At 42.3% G+C, this 24,247-nt stretch overlaps 1 pseudogene; it reads left to right on the top strand.

Annotated features, from left to right (window-relative positions):
* Positions 1 to 12,929: 12,929 nt before the first annotated feature.
* Positions 12,930 to 23,628, top strand: LOC142442238 (protein C1orf43 homolog; annotated as a pseudogene).
* The last annotated feature ends 619 nt before the right edge of the window (positions 23,629 to 24,247 follow it).

The raw sequence follows: 24,247 nt of genomic DNA, 5'->3' as shown, positions 1-24,247 counted from the left end.
CTAGATTCCCTGTGTTTCCAGATACCATCTGTACCGCTGTGCATCCTCTGGTCTAACCAGGTTTGTAAGGTAGAATTGGGATCATGCTAGTTGGGGGGAGGAAGCATTTAAAAACTAGAGCAAGGTTGGGAGCTTTATTATTGCTACACTGAACCCTGAGTGACTCATCTCCTCCCTACTACCCCTCTGCAAGGGATGTCCAGTTATCCATAGATGGGCATTGCATTGGCTCACCATCATGCCCTCCCCTCATTCACGATATGATTTTTTTTTCACCCGCCTTTGGTGCTTGAAACCTGGTCTCCTCAGCCCTTCATGATCACACACGTTGGTGTGCTGCTTCCATGTGGAACAATGTGAGTTTCTTGATGGGTTAGATTTGGGTTCAGTTTAGGGTTTCAGAGTGCTAGAGTCAGAGTCTGTACTTATGATGGGAATCTAGGTCCTGGGATTAATGTTCCTGGATCAAGAACAAGAGCCAGTGAACAGAAATGGAACCTAAGTGTCAGGAGTTAGATGTTAGTGGACAGATGAAAGGGCTTTATGTTTACAATGTGTTCTGCCTAACCTCTTACGTTTTGAGTTTCTTAGGGTTTATGTATTATGATGTAAAGATGTATAGTTATTGTTTGAACAGTACAGTTTTGGAAGTTGGTTTCTCAATTTGAGACTTTGGGTTATAAATTTAGGATTAAGGTTATAGAATATAGTCTAAGTTGTCTTCCTGAGTTTAAAAATTGGGATAAATGAATTAGGCTGATTTTTAAAAATAAATTGGTGGTCACTATCAGGGACTGCTCAGGGTGTTGATAGCCATTCTGGATGGGGAGGGGCTTTTCAGGTAGTTAGGGTTTCAGTGTTTGAGGAGATTATCAGTGTATTGTACGGATGCTTAGCATGTTAAGGTATAAGGGTTAATAGTTTGACAGCTGTTGTTTAGCAGTTAATGATTTGTGAATTAAGTACCAAAAGTTATTTTTGCGCATTGAAATGTAGCCTACAGCGTTTTTATATTTATTACCTATTTATGGCATATTTTGAATATTTCATGCATACAATCATTAATTTATGATTAGAGAAATTTTTATTAATCTTTGGCAGCCTCATCCCTAAAAAAATCATAAATCTTATTCTGATTGTTGTAATCTTACTGTACAGTCAATTTTTAATATCAGTGGTGAAAGTGGATATTTTTGTAATTTTTCTGAGGTAGGGTGATGTTTTTTCTCTTTCCTCTAAGTCTGACATTTTGACCTTTTTTTTTAAAGGAATGTTGATTAGCATATTAACATATTGAACTATATTTATTTTCTGTTAGATTTGTAAAGGTTTCTTTTCCTGAACATTAAAAGTGTTTGACTTTGTTTTGTATGTGTTTTGATAATTATCAATTTTTTTGTAATGTAAAAATATTTCTTTACATTAATTGGTATATTACAGTGCTTATTTTATGTTAAAACAACACTAGGACAGATTTCAATTAATCACAGTATATATTTATTTTAAAGTGTTGTCTGACTCAGTTCCCAATCATTTTAGAACTTTTTCATGTAGATCCATTTCCAATATTGGTCTACAGTTTTCTTGAAGTATCATCTTACCTTGGTATCAGGTTATTACTTTTCTCATTGAAAATGTTAGTACCAACAAAAGATCCTTGAACTAACTACAAGCTGTTCTTTCTTGTATTTTATTTTGTTCTTTTTCAGTGGTTTGTTGTTGTTGTGTTGTGGTATATTGTTGCTTGGTTTTGCTGTGTCTTGTTTTTTGCATGTTATTATCTCCGCAGGTCTGTCTAAATGAGATGGGTTGGATGAACAAGCTGGAGGAAAAACAATGGGACTGACAGTTCTGGGGAAAATGGGATAGGGGGAGGTGGGGGGTAAGGAAGTGGTGTTAACAAACCCAGGGACAAGGGAACAAGTGATCCAATTTGGTGGTAAGGTGGTTGTGGCAGGCCTGGTAGGGCATGATCAAGCGTAATGTAGCGAAGAGGTATTGCTGAAACCCAGGTAGGTACTGAGCATGATAGTGGGACTGGAGGAAAGTCAAGAGAAATAGAGGAAAGAGCTGGGAGGCAAAGGGTATATATAGAGGTCAAGACAAAGACATGTACATATGCAAATGTATATGAGGATGGGGAAATAGATCTATGTGCCTATATTTATAGGTTTAGGATTAAAGTGGCAGAAGGACATTGGGCCTCTAATCAAGTACTCCATCAAAATAAGAATACTTCTATTAAATTGACATTCTATGATGCTCAGCCTCCTGACACAACCACTGCAGACAAAGCGGGTGAACAAGCAAATGTGGTAAAGAAAGCTTAGGTGCCGGCTATCAAAAGAGATAGCGTCTGGAGTCTTAAAGGCTTGACGATAAACAAGCGGCTATCTAGCTCAGAAGCAACAAAGCCCACATGGAAGAAGACGCCACCTGTGTGATCACTTGGTTCCGAGGCAATCAGTTACCAGGCATCAAAAAACAAAAAATCATATCATTGGGTGTACACTTCCATGATACGATCACTGAGGACAAACGGGTGCATAAGCAAATGTGGAGAGGAGAGCTGATGGTGCCCGGCTATCAAAGGAGATAGTGTCTGGGGTCTTAAAGGCTTGAAGGTAAACAAGCAGCCATCTAGTTCAGAAGCAACAAAGCCCACATGGAAGAAGCACACCAGGCTGTGCGATCACAAGGTGTCGAAAGATCAGGTTTAAAGCATCATCAGAACAAAAAAATCTTACCATAGTGAATGAAGGGGGAAGTGCACAGTGGATATCCCCTTGCAGAGGGGCCTAGGGGAGGAGATGAGTCAGTCAGGGTGTGATGTAGTATCCATGAAGAATACAGCTTTCCTCTAGTTCCTAAATGCTTCCCCCCCAACCCCCACTATCATGATCTGAATTCTACCTTGCAAGTCTGGATAGAGCAGAGGATGTACACTGGTGCAGATAGGAGCTGGAGGCACAGGGAATCCAGGGTGGATGATACCTTCAGGACCAGGGGTGTGAGTGGCGATACTGGGAGGGTAGAGGGAGAGTGGGTTAGAAAGAGGGAACCAATTACAAGGGTCTACATGTGACCTCCTCCCTGGCAGAGAGACAACAGAAAAGGGGAGATGTCTGACAGGGCAAGATATGACAAAATAATCATTTATAAATTATCAAGGGCTCATGATGCAAAGGGCTTAAGTGGAGAGCAAATGCTTTGAAAATGATGAGGGCAATGAATGTACAGATGTGCTCTACACAAATAATGTATGTATAGATTGTGATAAGAGTTGTATGAGCCCCTAATAAAACGTTTAAAGAAAATGTTAGTAATGTACTCTCACAACCATTGTTATTTTTGTACCCAATAACTTGAACTTAAGTAACAAAACATAAAGTGTTTATTCATATTGTTTGAATACTCTGATATGTAGCTACCAGAATTTTCAACTTTAATCTATCTTACAGTTAGCCTTGAAATTTCTCATGGAATTTAATTTTGATTCAGTGATTCAGTGACCTTTTGAGTATCCTGAATCCCATGCAACTCTCATAGATAACTTGCTCTGGCTGGATCTTCTGGACTTGTAGCTGCCTCCTCAGTGTAGAGGGATAAATGATTTACACTACTCTTGATAGACAAATAGGCACTCACACCTGAGTGACTTTATGCTGCCCTCACACTTGAGCCCAAGTTTGGGAAATACTCTGTCATAAGACATGCTGGGTGGATCTTAGAGAATTTCCTTCAGTTCACCTCCAGGAGAATTGTGTAAATCAAAAAGGCGCAGGAATTTCTCAGTGATTTTGTCATGGCTTTGTTATACACTCACACACAGGAAACCCATTCCTTCTTTTTTTTTTTTAACATTTTATTAGGGGCTCATACAACTCTTATCACAATCCATACATATACATACATCAATTGTATACAGCACATCTGTACATTCTTTGCCCTAATCCCTCTCAAAGCATTTGCTTTCGACTTAAGCCCTCTGCATCAGGTCCTCTTTTTGTTTTTCCCCTCCCTCACCGCTCCCCCTCCCTCATGAGCCCTTAATAATTTTTTTTAACATTTTATTAGGGACTCATACAACTCATCACAATCCATGCATACATCAATTGTATAAAGCACATCTGTACATTCTTTGCCCTAATCATTTTCTTTTTGTTTATTTTCTTTTTTTACATTTCCTTCTTTTTAGTAAGAGCTTATGTTCCAGCAAATGTTGCATGAAAGGTTTGGCATCCGTTACCATGGAAATAACTTTTGTAAACATATCTAACACACTGGTATTTTGTGCATGTCTTGGGTACTGATTAGTGGATTCTGAGGTTGTTGTTGTTAGATATCAGTGAGTTGATTCCACATCATAGAGACCCAGTAGACAACAGAAGGAAACACTGCCCTCTTGGCTGCTATACTCACAATTTAGGATGAACCCATTGTTGCCATCACGATGTCAGTCCATTTATTTGGGGATTCCTATTTTTCCCTGCCCTTCTACTTTACCACATACACTATCCTTCTCCAGGGACTGCTCCCTTCTGACAACATTGTCCATAGTATGTAATATGAACTCTCGCTATCTTTACCTTTAACTAGCTCTCTGAGCTTCCTTCTTCTAAGACAGACTTGTTTGTGCTTTGGAGACCAATGTTATTACAGTATTCTTTGCCAGCATTATAATTCAAACAAATCGATTCTTCTTCAATCTTTCTTATGCAGTATTCAACTTCCAATACATACGAGGCTATTGACAATACCATGATGTGGGTGAGGTGAACCTAGTCCTCAATGTAAGTCCTCTTGTATCTTTTGATCTCTTGATGGTTACTTTCACCATTCAGGTTTTTTTTGTGTCTTTTGCATAAGCTATCAGTATTTCTGAAAGGAATTAAAATTTAGTTAAGTTTAGATTAAGAATATTGCTAAAGGAGGGGCATGGAAGCCAACCTTACTCTGCAGCCAACCAATTTAAGAACCCTGAGTTGAAGCCTGTCCTTAAGACCCAGTGGAATGGAGAGCCTTATATTCAAGGTATGCTTGATAACTGGTATACACGAGAGAGCCTAAAACAACTGTGCTTTTCTCTAGTTGCTTGACTTGCTGATTCATTTCAGAGGAGCACTAGTCTGCACCCTTTATCCTATAACTGCAACCTCACACATCTCTCCTTCAGAAACACCCTGTGGGCTGCAAAAGGGCAGTGTCAGTGATGTCCGACTAGCCACTCAGGCTACTGCCTCCCTATTTTATCACACCGTAGCCTCTTCTCAGTACATTCATTTTGTTTTCCTGCCAAGCTAGTTCTGCTTGGAGCATGTTTCACAAGCTGAAGCCTATGCACTAGCTTTCCCCTTTCTTCCTTGGAGAATAAGACTATAGATGGGACAGCCAAAATCCAAGCCAATATGCCCTCTCCTACAGTTTGTATTGTTTGACATCTGTCAGCATTACCTAGAGCTTGGAATCCAGCATCTAGGCAAAGATGACAAAATAGTTCATCAGTCATCTCTTTTCTAGATCCGTCTTATTCTTTTAAGCTTCTGCCTTTAGCTTGGATCTTGGCATCCATCTACCTACCCTTTGCCATTCCTTGACTGTAGGCTGCAGTCTTTCTAAAAGGCTTTAAAATTGGACAACCATAATCACAAGAGCTTAAAAGAGTAGCAAATAAGGTTTCCCCTGGCTTATTTTCTTGTTTAGGATATCTCTGTGTTGGCCAAGCTACCTCTGGGTTGTCCTATTGGTGTCCCTCTGTTTCTTGTAGGCCACTTCTACAGCAAGTTTCTCTACTTACCTCACTATTGTGCATAAATGGTTTACCCAATGTTAGACATTTCTTCACACACAGTAGATATTGTAAAGAATACACAGGATGCAAGGGGATTGGGGCGGGTTAAACTTGATGAAAAGCTCAGCATGGATTTGAGTGGCATATGTGAGCACAATTCAGCTGGATCACTTCAGCCAAATACAGCAAGGGCTGTGGTCTGAGGTGCAGTACAGGTTAGTAAAGAGTGTTCCTCATAAAATACTCATTTCTTCAGTTAGATTGCTGGTGAAATGAAGATATTTAGCTTCAATGGAGCTTGAGAATTTTGAGGTTTTTAATACTTCCATTTAATTCTGAAAATAAATATTGTATATATAGAATGTGGATCCAAAGTTTAAAAGAATATTTGAGAAATTAGTAAAATTGCTCTGTAAAGATATAGTGGACTCCATCAATAGCAAGGATAAGGGATGAATCGGGGGCAATAACAACAGACCCCAATGAGATAAAAAGGATAATCACAAAGTACTATGAAGGTTTGTATTCTAATGAATTCAGAAACCTGGAAGACATGGATAAATATTTAGAAAAACAATCTATCCCTAGATTATCTGAGACAGAGATCAAGAACCTCAACAAACCAATAGCGAAGGAAGAAATAGAGAGTGTCATCAAAAACCTACCAAGGAAAAAGGCCCCAGGGCCAGATGGCTACACAGCAGAATTTTACCAAACATTCAGGGAAGAGCTGACACCGATCCTCCACAAAGTATTCCAGAACATAGAAAAGAACGGCAAGCTCCCAAACTCATTTTACGAAGCCAGCATTACTTTGATACCCAAACAGGGAAAAGACCCCACAAGTGTAGAGAATTATAGACCAATATCTCTAATGAACATAGATGCAAAAATCCTTAACAAAATATTGGCCAATAGAATACAAAGGAACATCAAACATATCATTCACCACGACCAAGTAGGATTCATCCCAGCGATGCAGGGATGGTTTAACATCCGAAAATCCATCAATATCATACACCACATCGAGAAGAAAAAGGATAAAAACCATATGATAATATCCATAGATGCAGAAAAAGCATTTGACAACATCCAGCATCCATTCCTAATCAAAACACTCATGAAGATAGGATTGGAAGGTAAGTTCCTCAAGCTCATACAAGCTATCTATGAAAGACCAACAGCCAACATCATAGTCAATGGAGAAAAGACAAGAACAATACCACTGAAAAAGGGTACAAGACAAGGATGCCCCCTGTCCCCTCTTCTATTCAATATCGTTTTGGAGGTCCTGGCTAACAACATAAGACAGCGGAAGGACATCAAAGGGATCCAGTTGGGAGAGGAGGAGGTGAAACTATCATTATTTGCAGATGACATGATCCTATACATTGAAGACCCCCAAAACTCCACAGTTGGAATACTTACAGCAATAGAGGAATACGGAAGGGTAGCAGGATACAAGATCAATAAACAGAAGTCGGTAGGGTTTCTATACACATCGGACAGGGCCATGGAAGAGGCGATTAAGAGGGAAGTACCCTTCACAGTAGCCAAGAACAAACTGAAATACCTAGGAATATACTTAACAAAAAATACTAAAGACCTATATAAGCATAATTATAAAACCCTATTACAGGAAACCAAAAGTGACCTTCACAAATGGATGAAGCTCCCCTGCTCATGGTTAGGTAGGCTGAACATAGTAAAGATGACAGTTCTAAAGCACTCTACAAGTTCAATGCTATACCAATCCAATTACCATCAACCTTCTTCAAAGAATTGGAAAAACTGACCACCAACTTCATATGGAGAGGGAAGAAACCCAGAATTAGCAGAGAACTCCTCAAGAAGAAGGACACAATTGGAGGACTCACCCTACCTGATTTTAATGCCTACTACACAGCTACAGTGGTCAAAACAGCATGGTACTGGCACAATGATAGACACTCAGACCAGTGGAAAAGAATAGAAAGCCCAGGAGTAAAATCATCAGCATATAGACAACTGATCTTCGACAAGGGTCCCAAAAACGTCAAGTGGGAAGCAGATGCCCTCTTTAATAAGTGGTGCTGGAAACAATGGATATCCACATGTAGAAAGTTGAAACAAGACGTCTACCTCACCCCATGCACAAGAATACACTCAAGGTGGATCACAGATCTAGAAGTCAAACCCCAAACCATCAGGACCATTAAGGAGGGAATCGGGACTAATCTCAGAGCACTGGCCCAGGGAGCACATAGGCTCACTGCAACAGGGAAGGGGACACACACAGGTGATCTGGAAATCGACAAATGGGATCTAATAAGAATAAAACACCTGTGCACCTCGAAAGACTTTGCCAAGAGGGTGACAAGGCAACCCACAGACTGGGAGAAGATTTTTAGTAATGACACGTCAGACAAAGGGCTCATTACTAAAATCTACAACACCATCATGACCTGCAAAAAGAGGAAAACAGTTAACCCCCTAAGGAAGTGGGCAAAAGAAATGAGAAGAACTTTCACTAGAGAGGAGATCAATATGGCCAATAAATATATGAGAAAGTGCTCGAAGTCCCTTGCCATAAGAGAAATGCAAATCAAAACAACCATGAGATACCACCTGACACCCCTGAGGCTAGCCCAGATCAGTAAATCAGAGAGCAACAAGTGTTGGAGGGGCTGTGGTGAAATAGGAACCCTCCTCCACTGCTGGTGGTCGTGCAGATTTGTACAGACACTGTGGAAAGCAATCTGGCGATACCTAAAGAAAATGGAAATTGATCTACCTTATGACCCAGCCATCCCTCTACTGGGCATATACCCGGTTGAAGCAGCAAATAAAACACGACCAGTCATATGCGCTCCAATGTTTATTGCGGCACAATTCACAATAGCAAAGACTTGGAAACAGCCTAAGTTTCCATCGATAGACGAGTGGATTAGCAAACTTTGGCACATACACACAATGGAGTATTATGCAGCACTAAAAAGCACCGATGAGCACATGAAACACGTTATTTCATGGGAAGAGCTGGAAGGAATTATGTTAAGCGAGATAAGCCAGACCCAAAGGGACAGGTACAACATGAGTCCCCTGAGGTAAGTACAATCAGCATGACAGAAATGGGGCATTAATCCACCCAAGGGGAGGGTATGGTTTATATCTCCACAGGGAAAGTGGGAACAGACTTCAACCCAGTGTCGCAAGGTGTGAATGCAATATCCCGGCGTGGAGGACGGAACCGGTGGAGAGGTCTGGGAGGCTGGCCCCAGCACCATAAATTAAGTGGATTCCTGCCCCTCCCCCGAAAAGAACTTGTTCCAAAGGACGATATTGACCCTGCAGCTATGGGAGATGGACATATTTGATCAGAGCACACGGGAGCAGATGAAGGGGCAGGAGGAGAGAGTGGAGCACAGCCTGGCCCACCAGGCCGTGATGATGATGTTCCTGAGTAGAGCAGCCAGTCCACAGAGAGAACAACATGGCTGGCCCTACTATGAGACATGATGCCCCTCAGTGACTAAGGGCGATACAGGGGACAGCACCGGAGACACAGTGTGGGAATTGCACCTGACCTGATCCCACCACACCGAGGCAAAGCACTGGGGGAGTGCAGCGGAACAGCAAGGGAATGGAGTGGCAAGGTCCCCAGGGAATGCTGAAAGTGGACTTTGGGGCCAGGGCGTGGTGCCCCAACAGACTGGACTAGAAAACGCTCCTAAGGGCCAGCAAAGATCCCTGAACTAACTACAAGCTTTTCTCTTGTGAACTGTTTTGTTCTGTTCTTTTTCAGTGGTTTGTTTTGGTTGTTTTGTTGTCTGGTTGTATACTGTTGCTTTGTGTTCCTCTGTCTAGTTTTCGTGCATGTTAGTGACTCCACAGGTCTGTCTGAATAGGACAGGCTGGATGAACTATCTGGATGAAAAACAACGGGACCGACAGTTCCGGGGGGACTTGGGGTAGGGGGTAGGGGGGGGTAAGGAAGTGGTGTTAACAAACCCAGGGACAAGGGAAAAACATGGGACCCCAAATGGTAGAGAAGGGGGAGTGGCAGGCATGGTGGGAAATGATCAAGGGTAAGGTTGCTTAGAGAAGAGGTATACTCTAGCCCAGGTGGCGATGAAGCATGGTAGTAGGGCAGGAGGAAGGTCAAGGGACATGGAGGAAAGAGCTAGGAGTCAAAGGGCATTCATGGAGGTCTAGACAAAGACATGTACATGCAAATATATATAGGAGGTTGGGGAAATAGATCTTTGTGTCGATATTTATAGGTCAAGTATTAAGGTGGCGGAAGGACCTTGGGCCTCTACTCAAACACTCCCTCTATGCATGAATACCTTCTTTTATTAAATTGGAACTCTATGATGCTCACTCTCCCGACACAACGGCTGGAGCCAAAGTGGGTGAACAAGTAAATGTGGTGAAGAAAGCTGATGGTGCCCGGCTATCAAAAGAGGTAGTGACTGGGGTCTTAAAGGCTTGAAGATAAACAAGCGGCCATCTAGCTCAGAAGCAACAAAGTCCACATGGAAGAACACACCAGCCTGTGTGATCGAGTGGTCCCAAAGGGATCAGTTACCAGGCATCAAAGAACAAAAAATCATATCATTGACTGCACACCTCCATGATAGGATCGCTGAAGACAAATGGGTGCACAAGCAAATGTGGTGAAGAAAGCTGATGGTGCCCGGCTATCAAAAGAGATAGTGTCTGGGGTCTTAAAGGCTTGAAGGTGAACAAGCGGCCATCTCGCTCAGAAACAAATAAGCCCACATGGAAGAAGCACACCGGCCAGTGCGATCACGAGGTGCCCAAGGGACCAGATATAAGGCATCATGCAAAAAAAAAAAAAAGATATAAGTGTGTATATGTATGTGTATTTATGTGTATATGTATATATGTATGTGTATATATATATTATATTAAATGAAGGGGGAAGTGCAGAGTGGAGACCCAAGGCCCAAGTGTCGGCCAATGGAGATCCCCTCATAGAGGGGCTTAGGAGAGGAGATGGGTTAATTAGGGTGTGAGGTAGTATCGATGAAGAACACAGCTTTCCCCCAGATCCTGGATGCTTCCTCCCCTCAACTACCATGATCCGAATTCTACCTTGCAGGGCTGGATAGGACAGAGGCTGTACACTGGTACATATGAGGGTTGGAGATACAGGGAATCCAGGGTGGATGATACCTCCAGGACCAAGGGTGTGAGGGACGATGCTGGGAGAGTGGAGGGTGAGTGGGTTGGAAAGGGGGAACTGATTACAAGGAGCCACATGTGACCTCTTCCCTGGGAGAGGGACAGCAGAGAAGGGGGGAAGGGAGACCCCGAATAGGGCAAGATATGACAAAATAACGAGGTATAAATTACCAAGGGCATATGAGGGAGGGGGGGAAAAAAAGAGGACCTGATGCAAGGGGCTTAAGTGGAGAGCAAATGCCTTGAGAATGATTGTGGCAGGGAATGTATGGGTGTGCTTTATACAATTGATGTATGTATATGTATGGATTGTGGTAAGAGTTGTTGGAGTCCCTAATAAAATGTAAAAGAAGAAAAGAGAAAAAAAAAAGATATAGTGGACTCTGTTTAATGCAAACACCCTCAGATTGGAGAATGGTTTGATCCCAGGGTGTGGGGGTGGTCACTACTTAGTATGCGGAGTACAGGCTAAGAATCTGCCATGTCTTTCTCAACATTGACTCCTCTTCTGTTTCAGATCAATGATTTGCCACAGAGAAATATGAGCCAATATAGGGAGCTAGAAATCTGTTACTACTGTCTTGCACATTGAAGTATCACCAGAGAGGATTTCAACTTCTGACTGGTTTGTGAACCAAATCCATTCACCGGACTCCAAACAGTGTTAGCAAATGGCAGTTCATCTTCTCCTCAAGGGCTGCTATAATTAGAATCCACTCGATGGCAGTGAGTTGGGTTTTAGGTTTGGGTTGCTGATGACAGTGACAACTCAATGTCTATTTGCTGTGTCCCTAATTTGATTAAGCCTCCATTAAATTCTATCTGATCATTAACCAAGCAGCTAGGTCATCTTCCCCTGGGGGAAATGCCTTTGAAGTAGATTGCCTACATTTCTTTCCAGCCAGACCCTCTCCACTTGCCTGCCTAGGTGTATCCTTGATGGAGATCAGCTTTCTGAGGACAAACTGGGGACCATTGTCATGAGTCTTGCCTTGACTTGCTTTGTGTAAAAGCCCTAGACCTATCTTGTAAGTCCCTTTAATAATGTGCATGTCCTAATCATGGTCCCATTCCTGTTGCTGTAGTCCCATCTGTACATGTGATTTATTAATCTGCCGCCAATCATGATCCGTACAATGTCTTTTGTTCTATGTCCTGTTTATTCAGGGTCCCGACTGAATCCTTGTTGTTGTTATCAGTTGTTATTTTGACTTCATGCTATTGGCCTCCCTTAAATATATGGTGTGTGTGCGTGTGCATGCACATGCGTGCGCGTGCCTTTTGTTACCTTCTAAGTATAATAAATGATCTCTTTAAATTATATTTGACATAGGGTTTACTTTTCTACCCTAGCACACAATTTAGGGTCATAATTGACTCAAGGTACAGTTCTCCTTTCAGACAGAATCTTGACAGACATACCTGCAGGTAAGGTCAGACTCTGCAGCCTCCTGGTCTCTGTCCTGAATGAGCAAATGTTACAAAGTTCTTTTAGCACTGCAGATAAATGGTTGCTCCGCCCCTTAGCCTCAGACCAAATGCACTCACCTCTGTGTGGGTTGGGCAGTCTAGTTACCATGAGAGGTTCTCAGATGTACACTACTTCACCTACTAACTTCCTGCCCAAAGGCACTGAGCTCTTTTGTTGTGTGACCTCTAATCTCATTGTTCTCTCTCAGTCTCTTTGTTTTGCTACCACCATGTCTCTGTTGCTGCTCCTTCCCATCGCTTTCTCTTTTGTATCATAGCTCTCTGTCTTTTGGATTGAAGAGTTTCAATAAAAGAATCTAGGATGTGTCCCCCCATCCCTGCAAGCCACCATGTTTTCTCACTTAGTCTTTCCCCATAAGGAAATGGCTGGGGAGCTCCAAGAAACACAGACGAACTCAGGCTGATGAGTCAAGGCAATGGGGTAAACCAGAACAGCTCTGTGTAGGGTGGGAAGGCCATGGCGTCCAGTAGTGACTGGCTGTCCGGGGTGAATATCGTGCTGGCGATGGCCTACGGGAACCTGCTGTTTGTACTGCTATTTATTTTTGTGAAAAGGCAAATCATGCATTTTGCAATGAAATCTCGGAGGGGCCCTCATGTCCCTGTGGGACACAATGCCCCCAAGGATCTGAAAGAAGAGATTGATATTCAACTATTCAGAGTTCCAGATTGCAAGTAGGAACCCTGGCTCCTTGCAGATGATGATGCCAGGCTACCACAGCTGGAAACCCAGGGAAATAAAAAGTGCTGCAACTGTCTGTCCAAGAGATAACTCTGGACGCCATTCCTGCCTCTGAGATCCCATTTCACAGGGAAGGTCAGCATCCCCTTTCCCTAAAGGGCAGAAATTTCCATTCCTACCTGCTTGATCTTTGTAACAAGACTACTCCTTTCAAGGATATGCGCAAGGCCCCCATTGATACCCTGCTGCATGACTATGTGGCAGTCAGCTGTGGGACAGGGGTCTTTTGTCCAGAGTGAGTCCCTGCACTATCAGGAGGCCCTGACTGAGCTGGCCACTGTGGTCAAAGCAGGAAGTGGGAGCTCTCAGTGACCCCACCAGTCAGCAGCCAGAGACCTTACCCAATCTCCTGAAGTCTCCCCACCTACCTTCCAGTCAGAAGAGTAAACATGCCAAGCCCTTCCTCGAATTGAAGAGCTTTAAGGACAAGTGTAATACCCTGGGGAGTACGCTGATGGGCCTGACACACTCGCTGGAGATGAGCCAGGACTGGAGTGTGCTTGCCAGGCAATCCTCAGGTTAGCTGGCTGGTGGGCTTGCACTCTTGCCCGACTCTCCCGATGTGTGCAAGATCATGCCTGGAAGACCTTGGGGGATATTTCTGAACAACAATTAAAACTGTTTCCCCCTAACCCCCCAAAAAAGAATCTTGGATCCAGGCTCTTCTTCTTTGATGGTAGTGAGATCCCAGTTTCTGTTTCTGAAATGGCTCAATTAAACCGAATGTGATGCCCAGTGTGACTAATTCCCATGTTAGGTTTTCAGACATCTTATTTGTGTAGCCACAAGGGTACCAATGTATTGTTGGGCAAGCTGCCCAATCCTCTTAAACCAAAAACCCAAACTCAGTGCTATCGAGTTAACACTGACTCATAGAGAGCTTATAGGGTAGAACTGCCCTGTGAGTTTCAGTCTGTATCTTTTTAGCAGATTAGAGAGCCGTGTTACTCTTGGGAGAAGAAAGCACCATCTTTCTTTCGAGTTTCCAACTGCTGACTTTGGGGTTAGTAGCCCAACAGTAACCACTATGCCACCAGGGCTCCTTTGCTTCATTCACATTGGCGGGTGATAAACCCACGTAAATATTTGAAAGGAGTTAAGGGGCCATAGCTAGAAAGACTGTATGCTTGTATAGGCCAACTAGCAAACTACATTAGGTACTACAAATAATGCTACAGTAAAAGCATTGTTTACCTTGGGATTGAAAAGTGCACTCACTGGGGTGGGGGGATGCATACTTCTTACTTCATTTCCCTCTAAATAAAGTTTCAATCTAATATGATACATAAGTGTTTATTTTGGAGCCCTGGTTTTGACATGTATTAAGAGTTGGACTGCTAACCTCATGGTCAGAGGTACAAACCCACTACCTGCCTGTCATGGCTTTAGACTCTCAGAAACTCTGTGCAGCAGTTTTTTTGTGACCTATTGGGTTCTTATACATCTAACTCTACATGATGGTGAGTTTTAAAGTGTTTCTAAAGTGATTGTACAATGTATAGTTCCTCTAGAAATTCACTTTCAGTTTATAATAGCTTCTTATATAGGCCATTTAAAATGTTTCCAGATGATTTAATTAACATAATCATCTTCGAAGTTCACTGATTTTTCATTCACCTTGAGAGTCATGCAATAAGGAATTGATAGTTCTGTATGCTGTCAGGTAGGGATCCAGCTTTCCCCCCCCCTCTTTTGGCATGTATATTTGATTGTCCAATCTCTTTCTTATAAAGTCATCTTTTACTCACATGTCTGAAAATTAAGAGTTTTTGATTTATTGGGCATGGTATAAGCACGTTTTCCATCACTCAGTAAGGGCACTGTTAACAGGATTGGGGACTTTGTATTAAGAAGAGGGACAGAACAGTAACAGCATCTGGACCTACAGGTTATGTATTACTCACAATTTATTCTCTCATCAGCCTGCAAATTGGGTGTCAATAGCAGCACAGAATAAAGAGGAAGAAGTGCCTGGTTTGGGCATTATTATTTCTGGGATGTCCCCATGAGAGATTGAAATTTGTGAGCATCGTTAGAGCTGATCCACATAAGACAAACATAGAGCATCCCAGTTGCTGGCAGTGTTATAAGGACCAAAGAAAATGACCAAGGCTCAGGTGCTTCTGATGTGTTTTATCCTTTTCTGTATTTCCTACTGGAATTGTAGAAGCCTGTATAATACTGATTCAGTTCATTGGAAAAGTGGAAATTTGAAATCATAGAAGTTATAGATAAACTCTGATTCTGATTTCAACATTAGGCAGGAGATTAGGAATATGTATATTGATCATATACATATTGACTATATATTGACATTGAACTAAACTATTGACATTGAACATAATACATCACTGAGAATTGTTTGGATGACATTCTTTCAATTCATTATTCTATGGCCAAACCATGAGAATCAATCAAATGACATGCCCTGCCTAGTTTTGGTTTTTTTTAATCATTTTTTGGGGGGATCATACAACTCATCAAAATCCATACATACATCTGTGTGTCAAGCACATTTGTACATTTGTTGCCATCATCATTCTCAAACATTTTCTTTCCAATTGAGCCCTGGATATTAGATCCTCAATATTTTCCTCCCCCTTCACACCTCCTCCCTCACTAACCCTTGATAATATTTAAGTTATTATTATTTTTTCATGTCTTACACTGTCCCATGTTTCCCTTCACCCATTTTTCTGTTGTACATCCCCCAGGGAGGGGCTTATATGTATTTCATTGTGATAGGTTCCCCTTTTTTCCCCTACCTTCCCCTGCCCCTCCTGGTGTCTCTACTCTCATTATTGGTCCTGAGGATTTTATCTATCCTTGATTCCCTGTGTTTCCAGCTCCTATCTGTACCAGTGTACATCTTCTGGTCTATCTGAATTTGTAAGGTAGAACTGGCATCATGATAGTGGGGGGGGCGGAGGAAAGAGGAAAGAACACAAAGAAAGTTAGATGTTTCATTGGTGCTATACTTCACCCTGACTGGCTGTTCTCCTTCCCATGACCCTTCTGTAAGGGGATGTCCAGTTGCCTATAGATGGGCTTTGGGTCTCCACTCCACCCTCTCCCTCATTCACAATGATATGATTTTTTGTTGATCATTTATGCCTGACATCTGATCCCTTTGACACCTCGTGATCAAACAGGTTGATGAGCTTCTTCCATGTAGGCTTTGTTGCTTCCCAGCTACATGTCTGCTTGTTTGTCTTCAAGCCTTTAAGACCCCAGATGCTATATCTTTTTATAGCCAGGCACCATCAGCTTTCTTTTTTTTTTTTTTTATGACTATGCTTTATTTATTTATTTATTTATGTTTTAATTTTTTTATTTTAACAATTTATTGGGGCTGATACAATTCTTTTCACAGTTCATACATATACATACATCAATTGTATAAAGCACATCTGTACAGTCTTTGCCCTAATCATTTTTTTCTCTTTTCTTCTTTTACATTTTATTAGGGACTCAAACAACTCTAACCACAATCCATACATATACATACATCAATTGTATAAAGCACATCCACACATTCCCCGCCCCAATCACTCTCAAAGCATTCGCCCTCCACTTAAGCCCCTTGCATCAGGTCCTCTTCCCCCCCCCTCCCTCCCCATTCCCCCCTCCCTCATATGCCCTTGGTAATTTATACATCGTTATTTTGTCATATCTTGCCCTATCCGGAGTCTCCCTTCCCCCCCTTCTCTGCTGTCCCTCTCCCAGGGAAGAGGTCACATGTGGATCCCTGTAATCAGTTCCCCCTTTCCAACCCACTCACCCTCCACTCTCCCAGCATCGTCCCTCACACCCTTGATCCTGAAGGTATCATCCACCCCGGATTCCCTGTACCTCCAACCCTCATATGTACCAGTGTACAGCCTCTGTCCCATCCAGCCCTGCAAGGTAGAATTCGAATCATGGTAGTTGGGGGGAGGAAGCATCCAGGATCTGGGGGAAAGCTGTGTTCTTCATCGATACTACCTCACACCCTAACCCCATCTCCTCTCCTAAACCCCTCTATGAGGGGATCTCCATTGGCCGACACTTGGGCCTTGGGTCTCCACTCTGCACTTTCCCCTTCATTTAATATGATATATATATACACATATACACATACATATCTACATATACACATATATACACATACATACACACACTTATATCTTTTTTTTGTGTGCATGATGCCTTATACCTGGTCCCTTGGGCACCTCGTGATCGCACTGGCCGGTGTGCTTCTTCCATGTGGGCTTATTTGCTTCTGAGCTAGATGGCCGCTTGTTCACCTTCAAGCCTTTAAGACCCCAGACACTATCTCTTTTGATAGCCGGGCACCATCAGCTTTCTTCACCGCATTTGCCTTTGCACCCTCTTTGTCTTCAGTGGTTGAGTCGGGAAGGTGAGCATCATGGAATGCCTGGTTAATAGAACAAAGTGCTCTTGCATTGAGGGAGTACTTGAGTGGAGGCTCAATGTCCATTTGCTACCTTAATACAAAAACCTGTAAATAATGCCCATAGATCTATTTCCCCATCATCATATATAAATATATATTTGTACATGCCTGTATTAGGCATCTATCAATGCCCTTTGCCTCCTTTTTCCTTTCTTTATTTTCTTTTACTTTCTTCTTGTTCAACTATCACATTCAGCCTTCATTTGGGTTTTAGTAATTCCTCTCAGTTACATTACCCTTGATCAAGCCCTACTAGGTCTCCTACACCCTCCTCGCATCAATTTTGAATCACTTGTTGTTTCCTTGTCCTTGGATTTGTTAACACCACTTCTTTTCCCTCTGCCTTCCCTTTATCCATGTTCCCCGCCCCCTGGAACAGTTGATCCCTTTGTTTTCTCCTCCAGATTATTTATCCTACCTATCTTTTCTAGAGAGAACTGCAAGGATAATAATATGCACAGAAAACAACATAGCAAAACAAAGCAACAAAAGACAATAAAACTATAACAATAAAACCAACAACAACACAAAGAAAAGCTTGTAAATAGTTCAAGGTCTGTTTGTTGACCATTAGGAGTGCTTTCCAGTTGAGTCTGATGGGGTTCCATGGCCTGGACCCAAAGTCTACTTTTGGTATTTCCTGGGGACTTCATTGCTCTGTTGTACTTGCTGTCCTGTTGCACGCCCTTAGTGTTTCACCTCAGTGTGGTGGGGTCAGATTGGGTGCAATTCCTGCACTCTTTCCACTATTATTCCCCATAATGCTATGGGTCCCTGAGGGATGGTGTGTTTCCTATTTGGGCTGGCCCTATGATTCTCTCTGTGCTTTGGCTGCTCTGAGCGGGAATATCACCCTCCAGACTTTGTGGGCCAGCATGTATTCCACTCTCTCTTCCTCTCCCTTCATTTACTTCTGTGTCCCCTGGTCTGATATGTCCCTCCCCCTGAGCTTTAGCGTCAGTGCTGTCCTCTGAAGTGAATTCTTCTGCGGGAGGTGAACTGTCCACATAGTTGGGATTGGCGCTGGCCCCTCAGACCTCTCTATTGGCTCCCTGCTTCATGCTCGTATGTTGCATTCACATCTTGGTACACTGGGTTGAAGTCTGATCCCTCTTTCTCTGTGGAGATATAAACAATACCCTCCCCTTGGGTGGGTTAGTGCCCTGTTCCCCTGCTACCAATGTCTTTTTCATTCTCCCCACCCCCCTTTTTAGTTGGCTTCCATATGTATCCCTGGATGATTTGATCTGGCCCGTGCCATACTCCCTGGACCTCATGCCAGGAATGTTTGTATATAGTAGCTTTTTCCTATGACCCTTTTGCACCTTTAAGCTTACCTCAGCAGACGTATGTTGTACTTGTCCTTTTGTGCTTGGCTTTCTCTGCTCAGCATAATTTCCTCCTGTTCTTCCCATGCAGCAATGTCCTTCACGTGTTTATCACTGCTTTTAGGGATGCGTAGTACTCCATTGTATGTATGTACCATAGTGTTTTAATCTATTCACCTGTTGATGGAAATTTGGGTTGTTTCCAACTCCTTGATTATGCCTAGTTTTTAAGGAGAAATAAGATCACCTCTTTAGGACCGTTCAGTATTCCATGGGATTTTTCTCTGATTAAGTCTCCTTAATGCTTCTTTCTGAAGATGATATGTTACATATTCTCCCAAACGGCCCCATTATCATTAATGCATCTAAAATGGGACTTGTAGCAATTGTAGTTTAAAAAATGGGTGATAGCTTTTCACTTCCTCTAAGTATAGAAGTAGGAGGGAGAAACACCCATCAACATCAGCCCTGATTCATCTGAGGCAGAGTTTAAACAGACCTGTACCTGCCAGTAGTTTTCCAGTTCTGACACCAGTGTGTTTCCCACAGTCTTCTGTTACTCAGCTCATTAATTTTTGCAGTGGCCATGTGCAAATTACAGCCCAGAGTCACAGGTACAAATCTTATCCAGTAACAGTTTGTAATTTGGTATCAGAATTAATAGGCTACCCATTGGCATTCATATTAAAGAACCATGTAGGCAAATTTGCTCTTCTTCAGGGCAGGCCTGTTCTCTCTGTCCCTTTCAGACATTTAGCCCTTGAAGGTAGGCTCATTTCATGGTTTCTTCTCTCTAGGCTCCTCTCAGCTCCTTAAGGGATTTCATCTTCTTGATCTTGCCTGCCTGTCCCATATTTTGGCTGAAAAGCCCTTTCTGGACCTGTTACAATTGGCTCTGTCATGTGTCCCTTCTGCCCTCGGCATTATCTCCATTGGTACTCATGAATATTACAGTGCATTGTGCAGGAGCAGCAGTAGACCAGTCCCTAGGAGGTAGAGGTTCACGATGTTCCTTGATTTGCTCTGCAGTATCTCACAAAACTAAATAGCCATCAGGTAAATAACTCTTCAGGATGTGGAAGCCTGTGAATCTCAAATGTCAGGCAGCAAACTCTTGGCTCATGGAGTGGAGGAAGCACCCAAATCAGGTCACACAGGCAGCTTACAGTTGCAGGGATGTCATGGAAATGGCTCCTGAATGTCTGCAAGCTGGCAAATCCCTAATCCCTGGGTTCATTCTGAACTATGTGGCTGCAGGGGCTAACAAAACCAAATCAACTGTTCAGATAACAGGCCAGTGTCCCACTGCCTCATCTCAACAATACCTGCAGGCAGTTCTCTCTTTCTTGATATGATGGCTTCTTGGTTCAAACTAGCACCTTCCCAGATTAGGAGGGGCCCCTTAGAGAGCATGTGATGAAAGAAGGCAGGTGGAAGAGGACCTTTTAGTTAAAGTTAAGTCAATACTGCTTGAAGGTGGCTGAGAAGAATTTGTCCTAAGACTGACAAGAAATGCTTGTCCTAAGGTGGTTTCTAAGAGTTTCCCGCACTCAGGAAGGGACATAAACCCTATGAATTTTTTGTTTAGGGATCTGAGTTATAGCTTCTTATTCCTGATCCCAAGTTTTACCTTGTTCATTAATAGTCCACTTTGATCTATGAGTTTTGTGTGGCCATCACAATGGATTATCAAACCCACAAGTGAGAGAAAGAGTGGTGTGGGAGGAATGACTTGTGTAAGAATTGACCAAAAATGTTGGAGAGCTGAGCTCTGTTTGACCTCCCCCATCTGCACTGTTCCTGATAGCGGGTGCCACTGAAGGTGCAGAGCCTTGTACGCTGGTGATGCTTCTAGGACTCCACATTCCATTGCACAGTGCACTGTAAACTTGTTTGTTAATATAAACAGGTGTTTATCTACTTTGTGTGAGTATAAATCAGCTACTTCTAGCTCATTCGGCTCATTCACTGGTACTCAAAATTCTAATTTTATGAGTGGGTGGATTACTTTGGTGGTACAGAGGGCCCCAACACCCGAACCTTAGGAGTGGCATTGCAATTGTGGCAAATATTAAAAGACAGAGAGAAGACAGCCGGACACAGGGGCTCTCTTCCCATGGCAGGCCTGAGAGAGTGAATGTATTTTCCAGTGGGCATTCATTCATAGGCACACACCTCATGCAGTTAGCATATACATAGTCAATGGTATATAAGTGAGTGAGTATAATATAAGTGAGTAACTTGACAAGCAAGAAGGTGAGTCACCATCTTGACCTAATGCTGCTTGACCTCAAACCTGCCCTGAGCCCTCCCCAGACATTTGCTACATTTTATGGCTGACTGGCTACAGAACCTGATTATTCTAATTTACAGATAACCTTCAAGCACAGTGAAGCAACTAGGCAGAGAAATGATTCTTCTACTACTGTGTTTCAACCAAAATAAGACACTGTTTTCTATTTATTTTTCCTCAAGAAGACACACTATGGCTGATTTCCAGGGGATGTCTTATTTTTATTAAGTATGGCACAACAATCTACATTTATTCAAACATAGTTAAGTTACCTTATTGTGGAACATCAACCCTCAGTGCTGAGTAAAATGGCAGCCACAGCTTTACTTCTTCCCCCTGCAGACACACCATACCTAAAGCAGAGCGCCCTGCTCCTCACTTCGCTAAGGAGACTTTTACATTCACTGTCTATGTCTCCCTCTCTGCCTCAGCTTGCAGCACGCACAGAACAACCGGGACCTGACAGTGGGGCACGATCAGGTTGATGGAACTGCCCACACCCCTCCCATCATCTCCGAGATAGCAGCTGTCAGGATGGGGCAGGTGAGAAGGGCTGTCCATCTTCATTAACTCTCTTTGGCGGTATGCTGCATAGCCATGCCTTTCACTATGTCTTATTTTCGGAATATGGCTTATATTGCACAATTACTTAGATATTCTGCTATGGCTTATTTTATGGGTCTGTCTTATTTTTGGAGAAACACAGTATGATAGCTCCTTTAAGACTGCTCCTTCATGGAGGTCTATTGTTGGTTGCACAGTATTTGGCCTGGAAAACGTGTATTTGAAAACATTTCTTTATTAGAACGATGGAGATCTTTTGGAAAATAAGGCTAGTTTTCCATGCCCATGGTTGCAAGTGTAGAAAACAAGGTCAAATGCTTTCTACCAAGTCCTTAGTTTACCACACACTATGGAATGCACTAGCACAGAATAGCTTTTATTGCTGTTTTGCTCTCTTTACTATAAGATATATATATTAAATCTGTAGCTTTTTAAAATCTTCAAATGGAAAATATGTCATTCAATAGACTCATCTTACTACAGGAATCACTGACATTCAATGACGTGGCTGTAAAATTCACCCGGGAGGAATGGCAGCTCCTGAACCCTGCTCAGAAGACCCTCTATCAGGATGTGATGTCAGAGAACTATTGCAACCTGGTTTCCATTGGTGAGGAGAATTCTCGAGTCATTGGCCTCCTCACTGGCTTTTCCTATCTTAGGTGTTAAATTCTTTGCAGTGTCTGTGGTTTTCTTGAAGAGGTAGATTCTCATTGCATTCTCTGGTACTAAGTTAGTGAGTAAGGTCTTCTACTCTTGCGAGAACACCTTTTACTGTGTTCCTTTGAACATAATTTTCCTAGAAACACAACAGTCTGCAGGCTTTACAAACCTTAGGTTAAATTTGGTATGTCTAAGATTCTGTAATTTCTTATGAACCGGTAATCTAGTTGTTACCTCAGAAGCTTCCTCTCAATAGGAACAAGGAGAAATGTGGTCGTTTTTAGAGAAAAGCTATAGTGGAAATTTTTCAGGTGCGTGGTCAAAATGCCTTAAGGGGAATTGGCCGGGGAGGTTGATTCAACAGGTAGAAGGCCTCACATCCATCATAGGTGTCGGATAATACATAAAAGTGTGTGCTCCTTCGAATGTGAGACCTCACTTTTCCTACCAGTTGCAAAAAGTATTCCTGTAGCTCTTCTGAAATTAGATTTTTAGATTTCCATTTATTTGATTTAAATTATTATATGTCTGTGTCCATAATTTTCTTTAAGGTTGTCAAACTTTCCCTTTTATATGCTTCTACCTTACTAGGAAAGTCCATCTTGCAAGCCTCTCTCCAAACAGAGAACTTGGAGTACATAATTGTCCCCAGAATACAACACATTCCTCCACTACTGAGCAAGCATGGATCTTGAAATCCCACCATAAATAGGTCTCCATTGTGTTTCCTTAGCTTTCCCCCTTGGAGTTTCTCTATTTTTGTTATTACTTCATAACTAATTTTGCTACTGTTATGAATTGGGTGACCCCTGTGAAAGGGTCCTTTGATCCCCAAAGGGGTCATAACCCACAGGTTGAGAACCACTACTCGAAAGGTTTTGGTTTCCATTTTCTCATTTTTTTCTCCTCTCCCTTTAAAGTTTGCTTCATTCTAGTGACATAAGTTATTTCTGTTTTCTAATGGAGATGGTCATATTGCCGTCTCTGTTGGAATTGTTTAACAGACATATTTTCCCATAGTTTATTCTTTTTGGTGAAATACATGTGTGACTTCTGTTATTTTAGGTATCTAAGATCATCTTCCCAGCAAGAAAATTGTTATCAACTTAGGATATCCTTTAGCACTGTACCTTCAATTTTTTCTACCTGTAAGATTTTTAAAAATATCATTTTACTGGGGACTCATACAGCTCCTTTCACAAGCCATCCATACATTAATTGTGTAAAGCATATTTGTACATTTTTCACCCTCATCATTCTCAATGCATTTGCTCTCCCCTTAAGCCCTTGGCATCAGCTTCTCATAATTTCCCCTACCTCCCCACTCCTTCCTCCCTCATGAACACTTGATAATTTATAAACTATTATTTTGTCATATTTTACACTGTTTAATGTCTCCCTTCACCCAGTTTTCTGTTGTCCATACCCATATGTAGATCCTTGTAATAGGTTCCCCCTCTCTACTCTCTCCACCCTTCCTCTGCCTTCCTGGTATTGACACACTGTGGTCCTAAAGGGATCATCCAACCTGGATTCTCTGTGTTTCCAGTTCCTATCTGTACCAGTGTACATCCTCTGATCTAGCTGGATTTGTAAGGTAGAATAGGGATCATGATGGGGGCAGAGGGGGTGGTGGTAGGGAACATTTAGGAACTAGAGGAAAGTTGTATGTTTTGTCTTTGCTACACTGCACCCTGACTGGCTTCTCTCTTCACCACGACCCTTCCTT

Source organism: Tenrec ecaudatus, chromosome 3 (assembly GCF_050624435.1).
Source record: "Tenrec ecaudatus isolate mTenEca1 chromosome 3, mTenEca1.hap1, whole genome shotgun sequence".
Lineage (NCBI taxonomy): Eukaryota > Metazoa > Chordata > Mammalia > Afrosoricida > Tenrecidae > Tenrec > Tenrec ecaudatus.
Note: the sequence above shows the minus strand (reverse complement) of the source record. Positions and strands in the feature narration are given on the sequence as shown.